Source organism: Notamacropus eugenii, chromosome 1 (genome assembly GCF_028372415.1).
Source record: "Notamacropus eugenii isolate mMacEug1 chromosome 1, mMacEug1.pri_v2, whole genome shotgun sequence".
In the NCBI taxonomy this organism is placed as follows: domain Eukaryota; kingdom Metazoa; phylum Chordata; class Mammalia; order Diprotodontia; family Macropodidae; genus Notamacropus; species Notamacropus eugenii.
This window is the reverse complement of record NC_092872.1, coordinates 665,528,313-665,534,590: the sequence shown is the minus strand read 5'-3', so window position 1 is coordinate 665,534,590 and position 6,278 is coordinate 665,528,313.

Sequence of the window (6,278 nt, the reverse complement as noted above, 5' to 3'; positions counted from 1 at the left end):
GTTTAAACCAGAAGGTATCACACCTGTTAACTTTGTTTAAGCTTTCCGACATTTTGATCATTCTTTTCCTTTTGACATTCTTTTAACCATAACTTTAGGGGTAATATTTTTGTAGACTTAAAATTTTATGTAAGATCTTCTTTGTCGTTAGTAGGCTTAAAAGCTTTTTGTAAGGGCAAGGAAATGATTGGGAAATCTCATCTACACTGTATATAAAGGAAAGATTACAGTACTTTAGTTTTGCCCTGTGTCCTTCATATGCTGTGATGTGACATTTATATAGTATTTAAGGTTTATGTATGGAATACTTTCCTCACAACAACTACATACTGTTAGCATAAGTATGTTAGCATAAGTATTATCTTATTTTTACAGATCAGGAGACTTGTCATGGTCACACAACTTGTAAGAGTGGTAGCATGATATGTGGGAAGAGTGGATGAATTTGATGTCAGACGACTTAGATTTGAATCCTGGCCTTGCCATTTTCTACATTAGACAGTGAACTTGAGACATACATATAAGAATAAGAGCCAACCCTTAATAGACAATAGCCAAAGAAATTGGATAGGTATTTCTGAAGGGAAAGAAGGGGGAGCCCATCAGTAACTCTGAAAAATGTTCCAAAACAGCAGTAAAATAAGAATGTAAATCAGAGCAGTTTGCTTCTACTTCACATGTATCAGATTGGTGGGAATGGTAATTGGAGTGGCCGCAGGAGGACGGTGGGTCTTTGAGTTGGTCCAGCCATTCTGGCGAGTGATTTGGAGCTGTGTCCCCAAAGTCACTAAACTGCTGGTGCAGCAATGTCACTGATAGGCATATTTCCCAAAGAGATCACAGAATGGGGGAAACACTCACTTACCACAAGGAGATCAAAGAAAGAGGGAAAAGACTCATTAAAAAAATTCATAACCCCACTTTTTTTTATTTTAACGAAGAGTGGATACTGAGTGCCCACAAATTGTGGAATGACTAAACAAATTGTGTATAAATGGACTACTGTTGTGTTATACAAAATGACAAAAAATAACGTTCAGGAAAGATTGGAAGGACTTAATAATGAATGAATAATGAATGGATTCAGCATGAAACGAGGACAATTTGTACAATGGTTGCAACGCTACAAGAAAACAGCTGGAAAAGCTTAAAGACCTCTGATCAACATCTTGACCTCGTCTACAGAAGAGAAGTAGAAATGAAAAGATGTTCAGAAAGGGACACAGACAAGCAGGGCAGTGTTGGAACTATCATGTTGAATTTGAGGTATGCAAAAACAGACTGTATATAGTAAAGATGCAATATATCATATATGGCCCATCCTGTTCTTTATAGAGGGAAACATTCATGTTTCCTGACATTTGTCCAGTGTTCATAATAAAAAAAATTAAATACCTCCATGCTTCAGTCTTCACATCTGTAAAACAAGGTTGTACTAGATGACCTCTAAGGTCCTTTCTTGCTCTCAATCGGTATTCTAACTGATGCAGGACTTGAATTCATATATCCTCATTTCAGTAATGCACTTTAAATTTATTTTTAAATTTTATTTTCAATAGCTTTTGTCTTAATATCACCTACATTTCTCCCACTATCCCTTCCCCTTATTTCTTTCCTGGGAGGCATTCTTTTACAACAAAGAATTTTTTAAATGAGGAAAAAAATTCATAATAATACAGTTTTTAAAGTAATAATAATTTTAAAGTAATAATTTATTACTCAAACAGCATGCTCCAATGAAAATTTTTTTGTTGCTTTTGCCGTAAAATATACCAGCCCTTTTGCTCCATGTTGTACTCGTGTTTGCTTTCCCTCTGTGATCTGAGAGGGACTATGATTTCTAGGTCCCTGTTGCTTGCTGCTGTTTTTTAATATCTTGGCAATCTGAAGTGAGTTGAACCTTTTCTGAGGCATAGAGGAAAAGAACAGTTAGGCATGAAGATTACAGACTGGTGCCCCAAAGAAAGGCTTCAAACCCCTGTGGTTCTCAAGTAAGTTGGACTACTGAGTACAGAAGCAAAAAATGAGTTAAGAAATACCCAGATTCCTATGGTGGCCTCAGTTCAGCCCTAAAATTGTTAGGAAGCCCAATATGTATTTGACTTCGGATGTAAAATAAGATTAGAGTAAACATAAATCCTGCTGCATGTATTTTTATTGTTTTGTTACGAGAAGGTCTGTGGTGTCCGTTATTTGAGGTTGGAGCCAAATTGACAGAGGAGCACGAAGCAAAAAGTAGAGCAAGGTCTTCCGCCCCTACCCTAACTTCCAAACAGATCTAGAAAAAACACCCAGATTGAATACTGATCAAGAAATCCCTTAAAAAGTCACAATCATTTGTCCAGCCTGGTTTGGCTTAGGAAAAACAGAAATCTATGAAAATTGGAGGACAAGGTCTGGCCAGGAACTTGGGCCATGCAGTATTTCAGTGCTTAGGATCTAAAAGAACAGAGTCTTTAGTGGGGTCCATATCAAGGTTCCTGGACCTTTTTCAGGGTACAGGAACAGGTCTCAACTGTCAATTTTGTGGCAACCCAGTTCTAGATTATAGCTCCCCAGCAGATTAAGGAGGGGAAGCCTGCACCTAAGATAGACATTCCAGAGTGAATGCAATTGCTGGTCCCACACTGTACTGAGCAAGGAGCAGGTCCAGAAGTGAGCAGCTGCTCTGTGGTTCTGACACCAAGAGCAGAGCAGAAACTCAGTTCCAACTTCTACTCCATTATGAAGCCTGCAGAGAAATAACTAGGGCAGGAATTTCAGATCAAAGGGAAACCTATAGTTCTGTAACTCTAAATCAGCAGAGCTTTCCACCTGGCTGTTAGTAGCTGAAACTTAAGTTTCAAAGGAGGCAAGTTCATAGGTCACTTGCTCAAATCTAAATCCAGGATAGGAACTTACAGATCTTAGACCAGGGAGGCAGAGATTAGACTTGACCTGCATCAGACCACTGAAGAAGTAGCACTGAAAGGTTGCAGATCCCTAGTCCGAGCTATCCCTGAGATCCTGGAGTAATGAGACAACCCTCCAAACACCAAGAAAGCAATAGCAGAACCAGCCCAGACATTCCCTTTAAAAGTGCAGAGGCTAGTCCTAATTCAAACCCGGGAGTTGGGAAGTAGGCTGGAAGAATGAGCAAACAAAAAGATTCCTGCTTTACAAAGCTAAGTTTGTTGATAGGGATATTCAAACTACAATTTCAGAAAAAGGGAATGATTCTAAAAGATCTTTATCCAAAGCCTCAAAGAAAAATGCAGCATGGGCACAAACTCAACTAGAATTCCTGAAAGAGATGCTGCAACACTAAATTTTGTTTTACTGTTTTATCAAGTGAGAGAACTAGAGGGAAAAAAATAAGACCTATGGAAGAAAGAACTGAAACAAATTTAGAGTTTAGCAGAAGAGTTACAAAACCTTTCCTAAGCAAAAGACTCTCTGAAAATTAGAATGAGCCAAATAGAAGCTTATGACTATGAAACAAGAAAGACTGAGGGGGATGGGAGAAGAACAGGTAAGGTATTTTATAGCAAAAATAACTGACCTGGAAAGCAAGTCGAGAAGAGATCATTTAAGAATTATTGAAAGTCATGACCAAAGAAAGGGCCTAGACATCTTATTTCAAGAAATCATAAAACTGCCCATATCTCTTAGGTTTAGAGGGCAAAGTGGAAATGGAAAGAATCTGTCATTCACTTCCTGAAAAAAAGCCCCAAAATGAAAATTCCAGGAACCTTTGTAGCGAAGATCCAAAGCTCCTGGGTTAAAGGAGGAAAAACAAAAATCAAACCAAAAAAAAAACAACAACAACTTTAGGCAAGCAGCCAGAAAGAAAGAATTTAAGTGCCAAGGAAGCACAGTTAGGATCACATACAGTTTAGCGGACACCACCATAAAGAAGCAGGGAGTTTGGAATGCCTTATTTCAGAAGGCAAAAGATGAGTTTATAATCAAGAATATTGTAACCAAAAAAAAAAGTAATGAGTAATGCTCCGGGGAGGGAGAATAACTTTTAATAAAATGGAGAATTTCTAGCATTCTTGTGAAAAAAAACAGCCACACAGACATTGAAGTTAAGGAGTTAAGAGAAACAGGTGATCACAAATAAATAATCATAGGGGTGTAAATAAGGATGAATAGTTTACATTCTAACATGGGAAAATAATGCGTGTGTCCCATCTGGACCCTGTTAGCATCAGAGGTCATAGAGGGTGTCTTAATTAGTTGGAAAACCTGGAAGTGGTTCATGATATTTAGCAGTAATCTGCCAAATGCAGCCTGCCTATTTTTGTATGGAGACAAATTTTTTTTTTTTTTTTACATTTTAAAACAGTAAAACTATTTAAAAATATATGTCATTCTTAGCTTGCAGATCATACAAAAACAAACAGCTGGCTGGATTTGGCAGATCAGCTATGGTTTTGCTGACCTCTGATGTCAAGAGAATGATGGAAAAGGAGGGGAAGAATAATGGAGGGAAGAGGGACCAAAGTTAATAAAAATTGGCTCACATGGTTGAGGCGCACAAATAGAAGTTCATCCAAACAAGAAATAATGGGCAGGGGGATGACTGATAAGGAAGAGGCGAGAGGAAGTGACTAATACTTGAACCTCACTCTTATCTGAAGTCAAAGGAGAGAAAAGTGCACATGGAAGAGAGGACTGACTTCAGAAATATATTTTACTCAACATGGAGACAGGAGAGAAAGGGAAGGAGAAATTAGACTGGGGGTAGATTATTTCTTGTTCAGTTGTGCCTGATTCTTTGTGACCCCTATTGAAGGTTTTCTTGGCAAAAATAATGGAGTGGTTTGCCATTTCCTTCTCCAGCTTATTTTATAGATGAGGAAACTGAGGCAAACGGTGAAGTGAATTGCCCAGAGAGTCACACACTAGTAAATGTCTGGGGCTGTATTTGAATTCATGTCTTCCTGACAATTGGCCCAGAACTCTTATCCACTGCCCAACTGGAGGATAGATTAAAGGAGAGATTAATCCTAAGTAAAACATTCTAACAACCTATAAAAATATTCATAGTTCTTTTTCCATAATAAAGAATTGGAAACTGAGGGGATACACATCAGTTGGGGCATGGCTGAACAATTTATTGTATATAAATATGATGAAATTCTGTTGTGTTGTAAGAAATAACCCAAGTAATGGTTTCAGAAGCCTGGGAAAATTTGTATGAACTGTTGTACAGTGAAGTATGCAGGATCTCAAGAAAAATTTATACAGTGACAAAAATATTGTAAAGTCAAATAATTTTGAAAGACTCGGGAACTCAGATCAGCGTCATGATCAACCACAATTCCTGAGGACTGATGCTAAAAAATGCTACTCATCTCTTGATGGAAAGGTGAAAGATCAGAGTACAAAATGGCACATTTTTAAAGGATATAGCCAATATGGACATTTGTTTTACTTTAATATGTATGTTTGTTACAAGGATTTTGTTTTTCTTCCATGGTGGTGGAGAGAAAGGAAGGCAGATTTTTTTGTTCATTATTTAAAAATAAAATTTAATTTTTAAAATAAGCATTTGATGTTATTTTGAAAGTATTGTGTATTTGATGTCTTCTGCCTCTAACTTGATTGCCATATTTCATTTAGTTGTGGCATAGGGCATTCACTTAAACATACCAAAAATCAGATCTGTGCCAGTTAAATCTACATTTCATGTTTCCCTTACTTATTTTTGCAATCTAGAATGTTTTTAATGCCAAATGTAAAATTCTGCCCGATTAAACCTTTATTTTTAAGCAAATACTCTGATATTCTAGTTGGTAGTCCCTATTCCATTATTTGCCAGGTAGCATGTATCTTGGTTTTAAAATTTGTAATAATTTTTCTTTCAAGAACTTTATTAAATTTTATTTTCCTCTGATCTTTCCAGTTACCTTTTTGGCAACACAAAGCAACATTAACAAAACTCTGTCATTCAAAAGTTACTTCTGTGTATCATGTATCATTCAATATGGTCGTAAGTCTCTTCCCTGTTTTTTTTTTGCCAAATGATAAGCTAGATTCTTAATTAAATTCTTATGCAGTACTCTCTGAAAGTTACAAAATTTCATGATGTTACATATCATCTCTTTCTATTTTCAGTTATTTCCATTAAAAATAAACCTCAAACTTAATTTTGTATCTCTGACTTCAACTCTACACCTCTGACCAACCATCACATACCTTAAAATTTCTTTTTTAAAAATTGTCTTTCCTTTCAACTTTGCTATCCTTAGATAATGGACAAACAGCTTGCTTTCTGAGTGTCAGTCAAA